At 47.7% G+C, this 17,604-nt stretch overlaps 12 non-coding genes across 12 annotated transcripts; all 12 read left to right on the forward strand.

Moving 5' to 3' along the window:
* The first annotated feature begins 571 nt into the window (after positions 1 to 571).
* On the forward strand, positions 572 to 653 carry Trnas-gcu (transfer RNA serine (anticodon GCU)). The gene has a single exon. It is a non-coding gene; the product is annotated as a tRNA-Ser (tRNA).
* An 838-nt stretch (positions 654 to 1,491) lies between these two features.
* Trnas-gcu (transfer RNA serine (anticodon GCU)) lies at positions 1,492 to 1,573 on the forward strand. The gene has a single exon. It is a non-coding gene; the product is annotated as a tRNA-Ser (tRNA).
* An 827-nt stretch (positions 1,574 to 2,400) lies between these two features.
* Trnas-gcu (transfer RNA serine (anticodon GCU)) lies at positions 2,401 to 2,482 on the forward strand. The gene has a single exon. It is a non-coding gene; the product is annotated as a tRNA-Ser (tRNA).
* An 838-nt stretch (positions 2,483 to 3,320) lies between these two features.
* Trnas-gcu (transfer RNA serine (anticodon GCU)) lies at positions 3,321 to 3,402 on the forward strand. Its single transcript has one exon. It is a non-coding gene; the product is annotated as a tRNA-Ser (tRNA).
* An 827-nt stretch (positions 3,403 to 4,229) lies between these two features.
* On the forward strand, positions 4,230 to 4,311 carry Trnas-gcu (transfer RNA serine (anticodon GCU)). Its single transcript has one exon. It is a non-coding gene; the product is annotated as a tRNA-Ser (tRNA).
* Positions 4,312 to 5,122: 811 nt separating this feature from the next.
* Trnas-gcu (transfer RNA serine (anticodon GCU)) lies at positions 5,123 to 5,204 on the forward strand. Its single transcript has one exon. It is a non-coding gene; the product is annotated as a tRNA-Ser (tRNA).
* Positions 5,205 to 6,042: 838 nt separating this feature from the next.
* Trnas-gcu (transfer RNA serine (anticodon GCU)) lies at positions 6,043 to 6,124 on the forward strand. The gene has a single exon. It is a non-coding gene; the product is annotated as a tRNA-Ser (tRNA).
* Positions 6,125 to 6,961: 837 nt separating this feature from the next.
* Positions 6,962 to 7,043, forward strand: Trnas-gcu (transfer RNA serine (anticodon GCU)). Its single transcript has one exon. It is a non-coding gene; the product is annotated as a tRNA-Ser (tRNA).
* Positions 7,044 to 7,881: 838 nt separating this feature from the next.
* Trnas-gcu (transfer RNA serine (anticodon GCU)) lies at positions 7,882 to 7,963 on the forward strand. The gene has a single exon. It is a non-coding gene; the product is annotated as a tRNA-Ser (tRNA).
* Positions 7,964 to 8,790: 827 nt separating this feature from the next.
* Positions 8,791 to 8,872, forward strand: Trnas-gcu (transfer RNA serine (anticodon GCU)). Its single transcript has one exon. It is a non-coding gene; the product is annotated as a tRNA-Ser (tRNA).
* Positions 8,873 to 16,244: 7,372 nt separating this feature from the next.
* Trnas-acu (transfer RNA serine (anticodon ACU)) lies at positions 16,245 to 16,326 on the forward strand. The gene has a single exon. It is a non-coding gene; the product is annotated as a tRNA-Ser (tRNA).
* Positions 16,327 to 17,164: 838 nt separating this feature from the next.
* On the forward strand, positions 17,165 to 17,246 carry Trnas-gcu (transfer RNA serine (anticodon GCU)). The gene has a single exon. It is a non-coding gene; the product is annotated as a tRNA-Ser (tRNA).
* Positions 17,247 to 17,604: the final 358 nt, after the last annotated feature.

Below are 17,604 nucleotides of genomic sequence, written 5' to 3' on the forward strand. Positions count from 1 at the left end.
ATATTTAAGTGCATACCTGTCGCAGTCATTTTAACGTATCGAGCCTATAATAATCCATCTGTAGCCTTTCGACAGTTTGTTTTGCGTCAGGCCGCCATATACAGAACCGATTTGGCAGGGCCTACTGGAGAGACTTGACTTTGCAGACATCCGTCGCTAGTGGCCGCCCAAACACCAAGCTCCATCCAAACAGCAGGACAATCTTGGGATAGGACGAACGTCAAAACCTTGCAAGCAATATCAGTGTAGCGTATCGAGCTGTCCGTTTCGTTGCAGCAAGTCGTGGAAAAGAGTGCCCAGCACATTTCTCATTTGCATTAGACGACACTGCATGTCGATACAATACTTATTCCTGCAGTAAATAAGTGGGCCGGTGATTTTGCCCCGATCGGATATCGACGTGGACGGATGCTGTCATTAAATGATTCGCGAGTGGGAGCTTGGTCGGCTGCACTGCAGCTGGGCATTAGACGCAGACACCGGCCCAGTACGGTGCTTTGAATGCGTTTTCGAATCGACAGATGTCTTCTTTGCGCAAGCACTCGCCAAAGATGCAGATGTAGTTCCAGCAGACGAGGTGGCCGAGTGGTTAAGGCGTTGGACTGCTAATCCAATGTGCTCTGCACGCGTGGGTTCGAATCCCATCCTCGTCGAAGAATTTTACGTAAAGCACGCGTTTGCGGTCACTCCTTCTCCATGCGAAACGCCACTCAGTAGTAACAACGAAGCGTGTACGTGGCAGATAGCGTGTGTATGAAATACGAGGCAAAACTGCCTACCAGATGAAAGCGCACAACATTCCATAGCGTATGCCCTTCGAATTATACATCATGTCGAGATCTATAAACCAATCAAATTACGGCTCCAGCAAAGAGTATGTTGGTATTTGCGAACGACGAGTTCTTATTTATATTTAAGTGCATACCTGTCGCAGTCATTTTAACGTATCGAGCCTATAATAAACCATCTGTAGCACAACTGTCGCCTTTCGACAGTTTGTTTTGCGTCAGGCCGCCATATACAGAACCGATTTGGCAGGGCCTACTGGAGAGACTTGACTTTGCAGACATCCGTCGCTAGTGGCCGCCCAAACACCAAGCTCCATCCAAACAGCAGGACAATCTTGGGCTAGGACGAACGTCAAAACCTTGCAAGCAATATCAGTGTAGCGTATCGAGCTGTCCGTTTCGTTGCAGCAAGTCGTGGAAAAGAGTGCCCAGCACATTTCTCATTTGCATTAGACGACACTGCATGTCGATACAATACTTATTCCTGCAGTAAATAAGTGGGCCGGTGATTTTGCCCCGATCGGATATCGACGTGGACGGATGCTGTCATTAAATGATTCGCGAGTGGGAGCTTGGTCGGCTGCACTGCAGCTGGGCATTAGACGCAGACACCGGCCCAGTACGGTGCTTTGAATGCGTTTTCGAATCGACAGATGTCTTCTTTGCGCAAGCACTTCCCAAAGATGCAGATGTAGTTCCAGCAGACGAGGTGGCCGAGTGGTTAAGGCGTTGGACTGCTAATCCAATGTGCTCTGCACGCGTGGGTTCGAATCCCATCCTCGTCGAAGAATTTTACGTAAAGCACGCGTTTGCGGTCACTCCTTCTCCATGCGAAACGCCACTCAGTAGTAACAACGAAGCGTGTACGTGGCAGATAGCGTGTGTATGAAATACGAGGCAAAACTGCCTACCAGATGAAAGCGCACAACATTCCATAGCGTATGCCCTTCGAATTATACATCATGTCGAGATCTATAAACCAATCAAATTACGGCTCCAGCAAAGAGTATGTTGGTATTTGCGAACGACGAGTTCTTATTTATATTTAAGTGCATACCTGTCGCAGTCATTTTAACGTATCGAGCCTATAATAATCCATCTGTAGCCTTTCGACAGTTTGTTTTGCGTCAGGCCGCCATATACAGAACCGATTTGGCAGGGCCTACTGGAGAGACTTGACTTTGCAGACATCCGTCGCTAGTGGCCGCCCAAACACCAAGCTCCATCCAAACAGCAGGACAATCTTGGGATAGGACGAACGTCAAAACCTTGCAAGCAATATCAGTGTAGCGTATCGAGCTGTCCGTTTCGTTGCAGCAAGTCGTGGAAAAGAGTGCCCAGCACATTTCTCATTTGCATTAGACGACACTGCATGTCGATACAATACTTATTCCTGCAGTAAATAAGTGGGCCGGTGATTTTGCCCCGATCGGATATCGACGTGGACGGATGCTGTCATTAAATGATTCGCGAGTGGGAGCTTGGTCGGCTGCACTGCAGCTGGGCATTAGACGCAGACACCGGCCCAGTACGGTGCTTTGAATGCGTTTTCGAATCGACAGATGTCTTCTTTGCGCAAGCACTCGCCAAAGATGCAGATGTAGTTCCAGCAGACGAGGTGGCCGAGTGGTTAAGGCGTTGGACTGCTAATCCAATGTGCTCTGCACGCGTGGGTTCGAATCCCATCCTCGTCGAAGAATTTTACGTAAAGCACGCGTTTGCGGTCACTCCTTCTCCATGCGAAACGCCACTCAGTAGTAACAACGAAGCGTGTACGTGGCAGATAGCGTGTGTATGAAATACGAGGCAAAACTGCCTACCAGATGAAAGCGCACAACATTCCATAGCGTATGCCCTTCGAATTATACATCATGTCGAGATCTATAAACCAATCAAATTACGGCTCCAGCAAAGAGTATGTTGGTATTTGCGAACGACGAGTTCTTATTTATATTTAAGTGCATACCTGTCGCAGTCATTTTAACGTATCGAGCCTATAATAAACCATCTGTAGCACAACTGTCGCCTTTCGACAGTTTGTTTTGCGTCAGGCCGCCATATACAGAACCGATTTGGCAGGGCCTACTGGAGAGACTTGACTTTGCAGACATCCGTCGCTAGTGGCCGCCCAAACACCAAGCTCCATCCAAACAGCAGGACAATCTTGGGCTAGGACGAACGTCAAAACCTTGCAAGCAATATCAGTGTAGCGTATCGAGCTGTCCGTTTCGTTGCAGCAAGTCGTGGAAAAGAGTGCCCAGCACATTTCTCATTTGCATTAGACGACACTGCATGTCGATACAATACTTATTCCTGCAGTAAATAAGTGGGCCGGTGATTTTGCCCCGATCGGATATCGACGTGGACGGATGCTGTCATTAAATGATTCGCGAGTGGGAGCTTGGTCGGCTGCACTGCAGCTGGGCATTAGACGCAGACACCGGCCCAGTACGGTGCTTTGAATGCGTTTTCGAATCGACAGATGTCTTCTTTGCGCAAGCACTTCCCAAAGATGCAGATGTAGTTCCAGCAGACGAGGTGGCCGAGTGGTTAAGGCGTTGGACTGCTAATCCAATGTGCTCTGCACGCGTGGGTTCGAATCCCATCCTCGTCGAAGAATTTTACGTAAAGCACGCGTTTGCGGTCACTCCTTCTCCATGCGAAACGCCACTCAGTAGTAACAACGAAGCGTGTACGTGGCAGATAGCGTGTGTATGAAATACGAGGCAAAACTGCCTACCAGATGAAAGCGCACAACATTCCATAGCGTATGCCCTTCGAATTATACATCATGTCGAGATCTATAAACCAATCAAATTACGGCTCCAGCAAAGAGTATGTTGGTATTTGCGAACGACGAGTTCTTATTTATATTTAAGTGCATACCTGTCGCAGTCATTTTAACGTATCGAGCCTATAATAATCCATCTGTAGCCTTTCGACAGTTTGTTTTGCGTCAGGCCGCCATATACAGAACCGATTTGGCAGGGCCTACTGGAGAGACTTGACTTTGCAGACATCCGTCGCTAGTGGCCGCCCAAACACCAAGCTCCATCCAAACAGCAGGACAATCTTGGGATAGGACGAACGTCAAAACCTTGCAAGCAATATCAGTGTAGCGTATCGAGCTGTCCGTTTCGTTGCAGCAAGTCGTGGAAAAGAGTGCCCAGCACATTTCTCATTTGCATTAGACGACACTGCATGTCGATACAATACTTATTCCTGCAGTAAATAAGTGGGCCGGTGATTTTGCCCCGATCGGATATCGACGTGGACGGATGCTGTCATTAAATGATTCGCGAGTGGGAGCTTGGTCGGCTGCACTGCAGCTGGGCATTAGACGCAGACACCGGCCCAGTACGGTGCTTTGAATGCGTTTTCGAATCGACAGATGTCTTCTTTGCGCAAGCACTCGCCAAAGATGCAGATGTAGTTCCAGCAGACGAGGTGGCCGAGTGGTTAAGGCGTTGGACTGCTAATCCAATGTGCTCTGCACGCGTGGGTTCGAATCCCATCCTCGTCGAAGAATTTTACGTAAAGCACGCGTTTGCGGTCACTCCTTCTCCATGCGAAACGCCACTCAGTAGTAACAACGAAGCGTGTACGTGGCAGATAGCGTGTGTATGAAATACGAGGCAAAACTGCCTACCAGATGAAAGCGCACAACATTCCATAGCGTATGCCCTTCGAATTATACATCATGTCGAGATCTATAAACCAATCAAATTACGGCTCCAGCAAAGAGTATGTTGGTATTTGCGAACGACGAGTTCTTATTTATATTTAAGTGCATACCTGTCGCAGTCATTTTAACGTATCGAGCCTATAATAAACCATCTGTGTTTTGCGTCAGGCCGCCATATACAGAACCGATTTGGCAGGGCCTACTGGAGAGACTTGACTTTGCAGACATCCGTCGCTAGTGGCCGCCCAAACACCAAGCTCCATCCAAACAGCAGGACAATCTTGGGCTAGGACGAACGTCAAAACCTTGCAAGCAATATCAGTGTAGCGTATCGAGCTGTCCGTTTCGTTGCAGCAAGTCGTGGAAAAGAGTGCCCAGCACATTTCTCATTTGCATTAGACGACACTGCATGTCGATACAATACTTATTCCTGCAGTAAATAAGTGGGCCGGTGATTTTGCCCCGATCGGATATCGACGTGGACGGATGCTGTCATTAAATGATTCGCGAGTGGGAGCTTGGTCGGCTGCACTGCAGCTGGGCATTAGACGCAGACACCGGCCCAGTACGGTGCTTTGAATGCGTTTTCGAATCGACAGATGTCTTCTTTGCGCAAGCACTCGCCAAAGATGCAGATGTAGTTCCAGCAGACGAGGTGGCCGAGTGGTTAAGGCGTTGGACTGCTAATCCAATGTGCTCTGCACGCGTGGGTTCGAATCCCATCCTCGTCGAAGAATTTTACGTAAAGCACGCGTTTGCGGTCACTCCTTCTCCATGCGAAACGCCACTCAGTAGTAACAACGAAGCGTGTACGTGGCAGATAGCGTGTGTATGAAATACGAGGCAAAACTGCCTACCAGATGAAAGCGCACAACATTCCATAGCGTATGCCCTTCGAATTATACATCATGTCGAGATCTATAAACCAATCAAATTACGGCTCCAGCAAAGAGTATGTTGGTATTTGCGAACGACGAGTTCTTATTTATATTTAAGTGCATACCTGTCGCAGTCATTTTAACGTATCGAGCCTATAATAAACCATCTGTAGCACAACTGTCGCCTTTCGACAGTTTGTTTTGCGTCAGGCCGCCATATACAGAACCGATTTGGCAGGGCCTACTGGAGAGACTTGACTTTGCAGACATCCGTCGCTAGTGGCCGCCCAAACACCAAGCTCCATCCAAACAGCAGGACAATCTTGGGCTAGGACGAACGTCAAAACCTTGCAAGCAATATCAGTGTAGCGTATCGAGCTGTCCGTTTCGTTGCAGCAAGTCGTGGAAAAGAGTGCCCAGCACATTTCTCATTTGCATTAGACGACACTGCATGTCGATACAATACTTATTCCTGCAGTAAATAAGTGGGCCGGTGATTTTGCCCCGATCGGATATCGACGTGGACGGATGCTGTCATTAAATGATTCGCGAGTGGGAGCTTGGTCGGCTGCACTGCAGCTGGGCATTAGACGCAGACACCGGCCCAGTACGGTGCTTTGAATGCGTTTTCGAATCGACAGATGTCTTCTTTGCGCAAGCACTTCCCAAAGATGCAGATGTAGTTCCAGCAGACGAGGTGGCCGAGTGGTTAAGGCGTTGGACTGCTAATCCAATGTGCTCTGCACGCGTGGGTTCGAATCCCATCCTCGTCGAAGAATTTTACGTAAAGCACGCGTTTGCGGTCACTCCTTCTCCATGCGAAACGCCACTCAGTAGTAACAACGAAGCGTGTACGTGGCAGATAGCGTGTGTATGAAATACGAGGCAAAACTGCCTACCAGATGAAAGCGCACAACATTCCATAGCGTATGCCCTTCGAATTATACATCATGTCGAGATCTATAAACCAATCAAATTACGGCTCCAGCAAAGAGTATGTTGGTATTTGCGAACGACGAGTTCTTATTTATATTTAAGTGCATACCTGTCGCAGTCATTTTAACGTATCGAGCCTATAATAAACCATCTGTAACACAACTGTCGCCTTTCGACAGTTTGTTTTGCGTCAGGCCGCCATATACAGAACCGATTTGGCAGGGCCTACTGGAGAGACTTGACTTTGCAGACATCCGTCGCTAGTGGCCGCCCAAACACCAAGCTCCATCCAAACAGCAGGACAATCTTGGCTAGGACGAACGTCAAAACCTTGCAAGCAATATCAGTGTAGCGTATCGAGCTGTCCGTTTCGTTGCAGCAAGTCGTGGAAAAGAGTGCCCAGCACATTTCTCATTTGCATTAGACGACACTGCATGTCGATACAATACTTATTCCTGCAGTAAATAAGTGGGCCGGTGATTTTGCCCCGATCGGATATCGACGTGGACGGATGCTGTCATTAAATGATTCGCGAGTGGGAGCTTGGTCGGCTGCACTGCAGCTGGGCATTAGACGCAGACACCGGCCCAGTACGGTGCTTTGAATGCGTTTTCGAATCGACAGATGTCTTCTTTGCGCAAGCACTTCCCAAAGATGCAGATGTAGTTCCAGCAGACGAGGTGGCCGAGTGGTTAAGGCGTTGGACTGCTAATCCAATGTGCTCTGCACGCGTGGGTTCGAATCCCATCCTCGTCGAAGAATTTTACGTAAAGCACGCGTTTGCGGTCACTCCTTCTCCATGCGAAACGCCACTCAGTAGTAACAACGAAGCGTGTACGTGGCAGATAGCGTGTGTATGAAATACGAGGCAAAACTGCCTACCAGATGAAAGCGCACAACATTCCATAGCGTATGCCCTTCGAATTATACATCATGTCGAGATCTATAAACCAATCAAATTACGGCTCCAGCAAAGAGTATGTTGGTATTTGCGAACGACGAGTTCTTATTTATATTTAAGTGCATACCTGTCGCAGTCATTTTAACGTATCGAGCCTATAATAAACCATCTGTAACACAACTGTCGCCTTCCGACAGTTTGTTTTGCGTCAGGCCGCCATATACAGAACTGATTTGGCAGGGCCTACTGGAGAGACTTGACTTTGCAGACATCCGTCGCTAGTGGCCGCCCAAACACCAAGCTCCATCCAAACAGCAGGACAATCTTGGGCTAGGACGAACGTCAAAACCTTGCAAGCAATATCAGTGTAGCGTATCGAGCTGTCCGTTTCGTTGCAGCAAGTCGTGGAAAAGAGTGCCCAGCACATTTCTCATTTGCATTAGACGACACTGCATGTCGATACAATACTTATTCCTGCAGTAAATAAGTGGGCCGGTGATTTTGCCCCGATCGGATATCGACGTGGACGGATGCTGTCATTAAATGATTCGCGAGTGGGAGCTTGGTCGGCTGCACTGCAGCTGGGCATTAGACGCAGACACCGGCCCAGTACGGTGCTTTGAATGCGTTTTCGAATCGACAGATGTCTTCTTTGCGCAAGCACTTCCCAAAGATGCAGATGTAGTTCCAGCAGACGAGGTGGCCGAGTGGTTAAGGCGTTGGACTGCTAATCCAATGTGCTCTGCACGCGTGGGTTCGAATCCCATCCTCGTCGAAGAATTTTACGTAAAGCACGCGTTTGCGGTCACTCCTTCTCCATGCGAAACGCCACTCAGTAGTAACAACGAAGCGTGTACGTGGCAGATAGCGTGTGTATGAAATACGAGGCAAAACTGCCTACCAGATGAAAGCGCACAACATTCCATAGCGTATGCCCTTCGAATTATACATCATGTCGAGATCTATAAACCAATCAAATTACGGCTCCAGCAAAGAGTATGTTGGTATTTGCGAACGACGAGTTCTTATTTATATTTAAGTGCATACCTGTCGCAGTCATTTTAACGTATCGAGCCTATAATAATCCATCTGTAGCCTTTCGACAGTTTGTTTTGCGTCAGGCCGCCATATACAGAACTGATTTGGCAGGGCCTACTGGAGAGACTTGACTTTGCAGACATCCGTCGCTAGTGGCCGCCCAAACACCAAGCTCCATCCAAACAGCAGGACAATCTTGGGCTAGGACGAACGTCAAAACCTTGCAAGCAATATCAGTGTAGCGTATCGAGCTGTCCGTTTCGTTGCAGCAAGTCGTGGAAAAGAGTGCCCAGCACATTTCTCATTTGCATTAGACGACACTGCATGTCGATACAATACTTATTCCTGCAGTAAATAAGTGGGCCGGTGATTTTGCCCCGATCGGATATCGACGTGGACGGATGCTGTCATTAAATGATTCGCGAGTGGGAGCTTGGTCGGCTGCACTGCAGCTGGGCATTAGACGCAGACACCGGCCCAGTACGGTGCTTTGAATGCGTTTTCGAATCGACAGATGTCTTCTTTGCGCAAGCACTCGCCAAAGATGCAGATGTAGGTCCAGCAGACGAGGTGGCCGAGTGGTTAAGGCGTTGGACTGCTAATCCAATGTGCTCTGCACGCGTGGGTTCGAATCCCATCCTCGTCGAAGAATTTTACGTAAAGCACGCGTTTGCGGTCACTCCTTCTCCATGCGAAACGCCACTCAGTAGTAACAACGAAGCGTGTACGTGGCAGATAGCGTGTGTATGAAATACGAGGCAAAACTGCCTACCAGATGAAAGCGCACAACATTCCATAGCGTATGCCCTTCGAATTATACATCATGTCGAGATCTATAAACCAATCAAATTACGGCTCCAGCAAAGAGTATGTTGGTATTTGCGAACGACGAGTTCTTATTTATATTTAAGTGCATACCTGTCGCAGTCATTTTAACGTATCGAGCCTATAATAAACCATCTGTAACACAACTGTCGCTCTTCGACAGTTTGTTTTGCGTCAGGCCGCCATATACAGAACCGATTTGGCAGGGCCTACTGGAGAGACTTGACTTTGCAGACATCCGTCGCTAGTGGCCGCCCAAACACCAAGCTCCATCCAAACAGCAGGACAATCTTGGGCTAGGACGAACGTCAAAACCTTGCAAGCAATATCAGTGTAGCGTATCGAGCTGTCCGTTTCGTTGCAGCAAGTCGTGGAAAAGAGTGCTCAGCACATTTCTCATTTGCATTAGACGACACTGCATGTCGATACAATACTTATTCCTGCAGTAAATAAGTGGGCCGGTGATTTTGCCCCGATCGGATATCGACGTGGACGGATGCTGTCATTAAATGATTCGCGAGTGGGAGCTTGGTCGGCTGCACTGCAGCTGGGCATTAGACGCAGACACCGGCCCAGTACGGTGCTTTGAATGCGTTTTCGAATCGACAGATGTCTTCTTTGCGCAAGCACTCGCCAAAGATGCAGATGTAGTTCCAGCAGACGAGGTGGCCGAGTGGTACAGTCTGCCTGCAGCGGCCGTGGCGTGCGGTTGTCTGTGCTTCGCGCTGCGGTTGGCTTGTTTACTTCTGCGGGGTAAGTCGCTCGCTAGCAGCGGTAATTCTTGCGTTTGCGGAATGACGTTAAGAATTCAGTGATGACACATACTATGAGAAAAGACACTTTGAAGTTAACGTTCGATAACACGTTTGCCCGGCCAACCTCCTTCGAAATCGAGGATTTCCTCGAAGAAGTGATGAAAATTGGACTCGATGAGATTATCGGTATACATTTGTCGATTCTGTCTAGCATCGTGTATATCAAGATGAGAGATGCCGAGTTTTGTGACAAGCTAGTTGACTCCTTTAGTTCCGGTTTGAAGTTTAAGCATAGTGATGGCAATGTGGGTGTAGTTACTGTTTCCCACGCCGGGCGTGGACTTCGAACTGTTCGCATTTTTGAACTACCGTTTGAGGTCCCAGCCGAACAGATACATGTTGCGATATCGCCGTATGGCAAAGTTTTGAGCAACTTTGCAGAACGTTGGTCTCCGGCGCATAAGTATCCGGTACTGAATGGCGTCAGGCAGCTCAAAGTTGACCTACAACGACATATTCCGTCGTACGTCACGGTTTGTGGGTACCGTGCCGTCGAAATGTATGATGGCCAACCTAGGACATGTGCCAGATGTAACTCGACGGGACATGTTCGTGCTGAATGTTTACAGCGTCGTGTAGTTCAACTGCCAACCGGAGAGAGTGTTAGCCCTCCCGCGATGTCAACATTATCGCCATCGTACGTGTCGGTTGCTCGCGGTGAGCCGTCACTACAACCGATTCGCGATGCACCTGCCGGACCCAGCCGCGTCGTCAATGTGACATCTCCGGACACGCCTGTCACGTCCGAGGTGGCTGCTTCTGAAACTCATGACACTAACATGACCAGTGATATGGCGGTGGACCAACCCTCACGGGGTGCTGAGTTGGCGGAGGTGTCCATGGCTCCTGCTCCCATGTCTGAACAAGTCACTGAAACGATGCCCAACTCTGACACAGTCCTACGGGGTACTCGTTCTCCGAAGAAAAATAAAAAACGGAGGATGGCTCACCAAGGTGCGGAAGATACAGCACCGAGCTTGCGGGGAAAGGCAAAATTAATTGGACAGAATTTAAAAGAAGGGCCCGCAGACGCTGCCGCTTCGCCTTCGCGCTCGCAGGACACAACACGATCGGACGACGCCATGTCGGAGACTCCCACGAAGTTCGACAGCGGACCAGATGAGACGCCGTCTCAGCAGGCTGAGCAACAGAATACGGATCCACCAGTTCCTGAGCCAGTAGGCACCCTTTCCTCTCCCAATTTGGCAGACGAGTGTGACACGAATGAAGCTGATGTAGAGATGCAGGAGGATTCCTCCCCCTCGACCGTCTCCTTGCCCCCCGTATCAGCAGTTGAAGGAAACAAGGTCCATGTGGCCATGGCTACTCAAACGACCGACACGGTCAGCGCCTCCAATTGACGGCTGTATGACGCACCATATCGTCTGCTCCTTTCGTACCAACCATCAATGACCACCTTGCAGGCTTACAAGATCCTGACTCTCAATATCAATAAGATACGTAGTGATTTGAATCTGAAAAATTTACAGGACTTGTTATACGCAGCCGACATAGATATAGCAATGCTTCAGGAAGTGAGTGATATCAGATTAGACCACATAGCCGGGTATAATGCTTTCGTGAACCCTGGCAACGGTTTCGAACTTGGAACAGCGTTCCTGTTAAAAGAAGGGATAATTGCAAAATGTGAGGACAAACTTGTGACCGGCAGGGGGATAGCAGTAACTGTCAATACCATCAGACTGATTAATATTTACGCACCTTCTGGCTCCAGTAATAGGCAACGCCGTGCAGAATTTTTTCGCCACGAGATCCTTCCGCTCTTCGGGACCAACTACAGTGATGTCATTTTTGGCGGCGATTTCAATTGTGTGCTTCGTCAAATAGATCAAACTCCACACTTTAATCGGTGTGTCGAATTGGAACAGATCATTCAAGAACTCCGCTTCACTGACACTTGGACGTACATGCACGGAGTGGAAGTGGGTTTTACGCATGTTACCAATCATTCGGCAAGTAGGTTAGATAGAATTTACATATCGCGTAATTTAACGCACCACCTGCTACACACCGAAATATGGCCAACTGTATTTTCCGACCATGCTGCCTATATCTGTACCGTCAACATGCAAAAACAGGAAACATACCGGAGTCGCGGGTTATGGAAGTTCAACATCGCACATTTGCATGATCCTGCATGTCGAGAAGCCTTCCTGTCCACCTGGACGGCATGTGAACGCAAATTCAATTCCTACAACTCCGCGATCGAGTGGTGGCTCAAATGCGCCAAACCACAAATTAGGAAAACTTTAATGATTTACTCCCGTCAGAAAACTCAGTGGCACAGACGGACGATGGAATTTTACTTTCAGTGTCTTCGGGAGTTGTATACATTTGACGCGACCGTTATCGGCAATTTTGCAAAGATCAAAAGAATTCAGGCAAAACTTCTAACGCTGCAACGGAAACAGTTGGAAGGTTTTCAAATTCGGGCGCGCGTTCCTAAGACGGTGCAAGAAGAAGAGGCCGCCATGTACCACATGTTACGTGAAAGTCGACGAGGCAGTCGGAAAATCATTACACGCATCCGAACCAGCACCGGTGCAATCGTTACTAAACAAAGTGACATTATGCGTACGATTGAAGAGTACTATCGGGACCTGATGTCCAATAAACTGACAGATGATACCGTGTTTGCGGATTTTGCGACAAATTTAACACGGAAACTCAGCCCCACAGAGGCGGCTCAGCTGATGACAGAGGTGACAGAAGACGAATTAACAGACATTATCCTAAGAAGTCCGAAGAATAAATCTCCTGGTTGCGATGGAATACCTGCAGAAGTATATCAAACCTTCTGGCCGCAGATGAAATCGAAACTACTTGCAATATGTACCGAACTAATGAACCCACAAAACGTTATTCCGCAAGAATTTCGACAAGGAATTGTTGTCTTACTCCCCAAGACCCCGTGCAGTAACGACCTCACAAACCTGCGACCTCTCACGTTATTAAATAGTGATTATAAACTATTCGCCCGTGTTCTGAGCCAACGGCTCAAAACTGTCATGACCACAATCACAGGACAGTATCAAACGAGTGTCGGTAGAGATCGATCTATTTACCACACGCTCACGGATTACCGAGATGTCATTACCGTAGCGGAGGCTTGCAAATTAAAATGCGCCCTCTTCATGATAGACTTTGCAAAAGCATTCGACAGGGTGAGCCATCGGTTCCTTTTCCGCGTCATGCAGGAATTGGGATTTCCGCACCAGTTCACCCAAGTACTCGACAATCTGATCCGTGATAGTACGTCGCGAATTCAAATTAATGGTCGCCTCAGTGGCGCCATTAATATCGAGTGTTCGGTGAGGCAAGGCTGTCCGATGTCGATGGCTCTCTTTGCTATCGCCATAGAACCTCTGCTCGCTACGCTAACTGCACATTTGCGAGGATTGGAAATCAATAGCCAGAAGATTGTGTGCCGTGCGTACGCAGATGACGTCGGCTTTCTTGTCGTGAACGCGCAAGAAGTGCGGTCCTCCCTTCAAATACTTCAACGATATGAGGCGGCATCTGGGGCGACGGTGAACTGGCAAAAATCTGGACTCATGAATGTCGGACGGGGAATAAATCTCCCCACTCATGCCCGATTACGAGAAATTCCCAGTATAAAGTGCTTAGGGCTTGAGTTTCGGAGGAAGATACAGAATACCATTGCCGTTAATTATAGGGCTTTACTGCACAAGGTTCGGGCATGTGTACAACTGCATAGCATGAGGAAACTGAATGCTCTCCAAAAAATTGAACTGGTCAACACTTATATCCTCTCGAAGATTAACTATGTAGCCAAAGTATTGCCTCTTCCCAGTGGCATTGCACATAGAATGCTGTCTGCCCTGGGCCATTTTGTGACCAGAGGCAATATCTTCAAAGTTCAATATGTTACGTTGACGCTCCCTACTCGGAAGGGCGGATTAAACCTCACTGATGTCTATAAAAAGGCACAGGCGCTCTATCTAAGCAGTATGTATCAGCTATGGACAAACTCTCCCCACTGTCTCACTGCTCACCTCCTCAACGAAATCTCCCCAGCGGACCTCAACCCCCCGATTGATGTACATCACATTCCACACGACCTTTATCATTTAAAATATTTCCTGTTGGAATATAGTTATGCTCGAACAAGAATTCCGGCGAAAGAAATAACGGTGGTGAAGCAACTTTATAAGACTTTGATCGAGTCCACATCCAGGAATAACATCGAAGACAAATATACGGCTCACAATTGGCGGGTCATTTGGGATAATATTCATTTCCGCCATTTACCGTCTCACGTGCGAGCGTCGTGGTATCTCACGGTGAATCGTAAGATAGCTACCAATGCCAGACTCCATTCAATTCATCTGGCCGATTCACCCTTATGCAACACTTGCCAGGTACAAGATAGCGAGGAACACCGATTTGTCTGCGAAAAAGTGCGCGATGTTTGGGCGGTCATACGACAGTTATTGGCAAGCATCACTAGAACATGCCCTGCGACCATAACGCCAGCTGACTTCCTCACTCCGGAGGTCGTGCCTTACCCGCAGACCAAACGAAATTCAGTAAACTGGCTTAAAGGCCACACAGTTTACTATCTTTTCAATGTGAACGAAACGAGTAAAGAAGACTTTCTTCTGTATTTAATGATACAGCACCACCGACTACAGAAGACTAAAAACTATAAAGCTCATTTTGCAAACTTTTTAAGTCACACGATCATTTCACAGCCAATATAGGATGGAGATTTACAGCCATTTCTTCTGAAATGGTGGATTCCACTCTTCCTTCGGACGCCCGAAGAGAAGACCAAAGAAGCTAGTGTGGGGCAGACTAATTTACGAGTGCGTCACTTGGTTCATTCGTCACGTACTGAAATTAACAGAATGTTTGTTGTAACGCGTTCCGTATCTTTGGCGGATGCCTTGCACGGAACTGAGTTTCCTAGTTTCTTGTTTATAACAGACGATCCGATGGAGAGAAACAACGATAGAAGACTTTTAATTTATTTTGTTCATCCAATGCTTCCTCTGATTTGTGGAGTGAGATGCAATCATGCGGTGCAAAGTGCACAGATTTCCCGGCTCTCCTGCTTACGTATGAAAATGGACATATTTCATTTACACTGCAAATGGATGCAACATTTCGTCTCCAGACTAATTTCTGTTTTTCTGTTACTGGCGGCAGTGTCAAGCCGCAGCATTTCTTTCTTACGCAGAAGAGGTAGGGTGCCGTGGTGACAAATAAAAAACAAAAAAAAAAAAAAAAAAGTGGTTAAGGCGAAAAAAAAAAAAAGAAAAAGAAAAAAAAAGTTGGTAGAGCGGTGGACTGTAGGAAAAAAAAAAAAAAAAAAAAAAAAAAAAGTGGTAGAGTGTCTGCTTCGCATGCAGAAAGTCCTGGGTTCAAATCCCAGCTACTCCAATTTTTGTTTCTCCGTGAAAAAAAAAAAAAAAAAAAAAAAAAAAAAAAAAAAAAAAGTGGTTAAGGCGTTGGACTGCTAATCCAATGTGCTCTGCACGCGTGGGTTCGAATCCCATCCTCGTCGAAGAATTTTACGTAAAGCACGCGTTTGCGGTCACTCCTTCTCCATGCGAAACGCCACTCAGTAGTAACAACGAAGCGTGTACGTGGCAGATAGCGTGTGTATGAAATACGAGGCAAAACTGCCTACCAGATGAAAGCGCACAACATTCCATAGCGTATGCCCTTCGAATTATACATCATGTCGAGATCTATAAACCAATCAAATTTCGGCTCCAGCAAAGGGTATGTTGGTATTTGCGAACGACGAGTTCTTATTTATATTTAAGTGCATACCTGTCGCAGTCATTTTAACGTATCGAGCCTATAATAATCCATCTGTAGCCTTTCGACAGTTTGTTTTGCGTCATGCCGCCATATACAGAACCGATTTGGCAGGGCCTACTGGAGAGACTTGACTTTGCAGACATCCGTCGCTAGTGGCCGCCCAAACACCAAGCTCCATCCAAACAGCAGGACAATCTTGGGCTAGGACGAACGTCAAAACCTTGCAAGCAATATCAGTGTAGCGTATCGAGCTGTCCGTTTCGTTGCAGCAAGTCGTGGAAAAGAGTGCCCAGCACATTTCTCATTTGCATTAGACGACACTGCATGTCGATACAATACTTATTCCTGCAGTAAATAAGTGGGCCGGTGATTTTGCCCCGATCGGATATCGACGTGGACGGATGCTGTCATTAAATGATTCGCGAGTGGGAGCTTGGTTGGCTGCACTGCAGCTGGGCATTAGACGCAGACACCGGCCCAGTACGGTGCTTTGAATGCGTTTTCGAATCGACAGATGTCTTCTTTGCGCAAGCACTCGCCAAAGATGCAGATGTAGTTCCAGCAGACGAGGTGGCCGAGTGGTTAAGGCGTTGGACTACTAATCCAATGTGCTCTGCACGCGTGGGTTCGAATCCCATCCTCGTCGAAGAATTTTACGTAAAGCACGCGTTTGCGGTCACTCCTTCTCCATGCGAAACGCCACTCAGTAGTAACAACGAAGCGTGTACGTGGCAGATAGCGTGTGTATGAAATACGAGGCAAAACTGCCTACCAGATGAAAGCGCACAACATTCCATAGCGTATGCCCTTCGAATTATACATCATGTCGAGATCTATAAACCAATCAAATTACGGCTCCAGCAAAGAGTATGATGGTATTTGCGAACGACGAGTTCTTATTTATATTTAAGTGCATACCTGTCGCAGTCATTTTAACGTATCGAGCCTATAATAAACCATCTGTAGCACAACTGTCGCCTTTCGACAGTTTGTTTTGCGTCAGGCCGCCATATACAGAACCGATTTGGCAGGGCCTACTGGAGAGACTTGACTTTGCAGACATCCGTCGCTAGTGGCCGCCCAAACACCAAGCTCCATCCAAACAGCAGGACAATCTTGGGCTAGGACGAACGTCAAAACCTTGCAAGCAATATCAGTGTAGCGTATCGAGCTGTCCGTTTCGTTGCAGCAAGTCGTGGAAAAGAGTGCCCAGCACATTTCTCATTTGCATTAGACGACACTGCATGTCGATACAATAATTATTCCTGCAGTAAATAAGTGGGCCGGTGATTTTGCCCCGATCGGATATCGACGTGGACGGATGCTGTCATTAAATGATTCGCGAGTGGGAGCTTGGTCGGCTGCACTGCAGCTGGGCATTAGACGCAGACACCGGCCCAGTACGGTGCTTTGAATGCGTTTTCGAATCGACAGATGTCTTCTTTGCGCAAGCACTCGCCAAAGATGCAGATGTAGTTCCAGCAGACGAGGTGGCCGAGTGGTTAAGGCGTTGGACTGCTAATCCAATGTGCTCTGCACGCGAGGGTTCGAATCCCGTCCTCGTCGAAGAATTTTACGTAAAGCACGCGTTTGCGGTCACTCCTTCTCCATGCGAAACGCCACTCAGTAGTAACAACGAAGCGTGTACGTGGCAGATAGCGTGTGTATGAAATACGAGGCAAAACTGCCTACCAGATGAAAGCGCACAACATTCCATAGCGTATGCCCTTCGAATTATACATCATGTCGAGATCTATAAACCAATCAAATTACGGCTCCAGCAAAGAGTATGATGGTATTTGCGAACGACGAGTTCTTATTTATATTTAAGTGCATACCTGTCGCAGTCATTTTAACGTATCGAGCCTATAACAAACCATCTGTAGCACAACTGTCGCCTTTCGACAGTTTGTTTTGCGTCAGG

The sequence above is a fragment of the Schistocerca cancellata genome, chromosome 2 (assembly GCF_023864275.1).
Source record: "Schistocerca cancellata isolate TAMUIC-IGC-003103 chromosome 2, iqSchCanc2.1, whole genome shotgun sequence".
Lineage (NCBI taxonomy): Eukaryota > Metazoa > Arthropoda > Insecta > Orthoptera > Acrididae > Schistocerca > Schistocerca cancellata.